The sequence below is a fragment of the Sapajus apella genome, unplaced genomic scaffold (assembly GCF_009761245.1).
Source record: "Sapajus apella isolate SASKATOON/1434 unplaced genomic scaffold, GSC_monkey_1.0 scaffold12, whole genome shotgun sequence".
Classification (NCBI taxonomy): domain Eukaryota; kingdom Metazoa; phylum Chordata; class Mammalia; order Primates; family Cebidae; genus Sapajus; species Sapajus apella.
This window is the reverse complement of record NW_022436952.1, coordinates 6,739,892-6,742,154: the sequence shown is the minus strand read 5'-3', so window position 1 is coordinate 6,742,154 and position 2,263 is coordinate 6,739,892.

The window sequence follows — 2,263 nt, the reverse complement described above, 5'->3', positions numbered from 1 at the left end:
AGGCTGAGGCAGGAGAATTGCCTCAGCCTCCTGAGTAGCTGGGATTACAGGCACGTGCCACCATGCCCAGCTAATTTTTTGTAGTTTTAGTAGAGACGGGGTTTCACCATGTTGACCAGGATGGTCTCGATCTCTTGACCTCGTGATCCACCCACCTCGGCCTCCCAAAGTGCTGGGATTACAGGCGTGAGCCACCGCGCCCGGCCCCGGTTTCCTTTTTTTTTGAGACAGAGTTTCGCTCTTATGGCCCAGGCCGGAGTGCAATGGTGCTGTCTTGGCACACCACAACCTCTGCCTCCCAGGTTCAAGCGATTCTCCTGCCTTAGCCTCCCGAGTAGCTGGGATTACAGGCATGCGCCACCATGCCGGGCTAATTTTGTATTTTTAGTAGAGATAGAGTTTCTCCACGTAGGTCAGGCTGGTCTCGAACTCCCGACCTCAGATGATCCACCCACCTTGGCCTCCCAAAGTGCTGGGATTACAGGCATGAGCCACCGCAGGTTCTTTGTTGTAAGCATTCCTTGTGCAGATAGCACCGGACTGCTGGCAAGGAGTTGGTGGGATGGTGTTTAGAAGAGAGTGTGGATGGGAGGCTTGGAGGAATCTCTCCAGATAACAGACAAGGGAGATCAAAATGAACCATGAGCCAGAGAGCAGCACCAAGGAGTTGGGGGAAATGTCTAAGATAACTGGGTTCAAATCCAAGCCCTGCTTCTCACTAGCCCTGTGGCCTTGGGCAAGTTGCCTAATTCCCTGTGCCCAGTGTCATTATCTACAAAATAAGGATAATGACAGTACTTATTTCATGGGGTTGATGTTGGAATTAAATGAGTTAATATGTGTAAAATGCTTGAAATGATCCCACACAAGCAAATGTGAGCCATAACAAATTATTATCCTTATTAAAAGGGACTGGGATCTTCCCTTCTTTAGTTCCCAGTCTATTCCAGGGAGTATCTTCACTATACCCACTTCTCACACTCATAGCTTATTTGATCCCTGACAAATTGAAGGGATTCTCTTCTTAGCAGCTGAGAACACTGCAGGTGCATTTGGCTGAGACCCCTCCTTTTGGTTCTGTCCTCAGCCTACCCACCTGTTGAGGAAACTTATCTCGGCCTCTCACACTCAATCCCTCTCTTCTCCATTATGGGAAGATGGATAAGAAGTCTGGAAGGCAGATACTTCAGTTCCCTGACTTAGAGTGGTGGAGAGCCAAGAGTTCTGGAGTATAACTTAGTTTTCAAAATGTTCTCCTCTTATTAACTGGGTGAGCTCATGTGAGTTATTCAGTTTCCCTGTGCTTCAGTTTCTTCAGATACACAATGAAGGATATTGAATAATAAATTATATATATGAGAGATGCTTAGAACACTGCCTGGTGTACGTTAAGTGTTCAGCAGAGGTTTCCTACTTTACATAGTCACATAGGACATTTTCCTATTACTTTTTTTTTTTTTGAGATGGACTCTCGCTCTTGTTACCCAGGATGGAGTGCAATGGCTTGATCTCGGCTCACCACAACCTCCGCCTCCTGAGTTCAGGCAATTCTCCTGCCTCAGCCTCCTGAGTAGCTGGGATTACAGGCACGTGCCACCATGCCCAGCTGATTTTTTGTATTTTTAATAGAGACGGGGTTTCACCATGTTGACCAGGATGGTCTCGATCTCTTGACCTCGTGATCCACCCGCCTCGGCCTCCCAAAGTGCTGGGATTACAGGCGTGAGCCACCGCGCCCGGCCCCCTATTACTTTCTTACACTAAGTTATTCTTTGTTTTGGCATGATAAAAGCAGACATTGTCCAGCCTTGTACCCCTTGCACTGCACCAGCAGACCCAGCCAGCACCATAAGCATGGGACTTGCTGCTAGACAGTAAAATAATTATGAACAAAAGGGTTCAGGGGAGTCCACGGAATATAGGCTTACAATTAAGTACAGTGTCATAACAAGGGAGGTCCTTGACAGGACAGCCCATTGCATAACTCAGGGAGCATATTCTCACTGTAGTCCATAAGATTGGCGCCCCCTGCAGTTGTACCGGATTTTTTCCCCTGTGACTAAATCTTGGCTCTGACTTCCTTGCTTGACTCAACCAGAGTATTCCAGAGGCTTCGGCTTTTGCTATTTCCCTGGCTCTCAAAATGCTTCCTATAATCAGAGTGTATCCTGGGTGGGACAAAAGTTGGAGATGTAAAACATTTAATGTCCATTCCTGGGATAACAGGGAGGCTAAAGTAGCCGCAGAATTCAGCTCCAAGGCT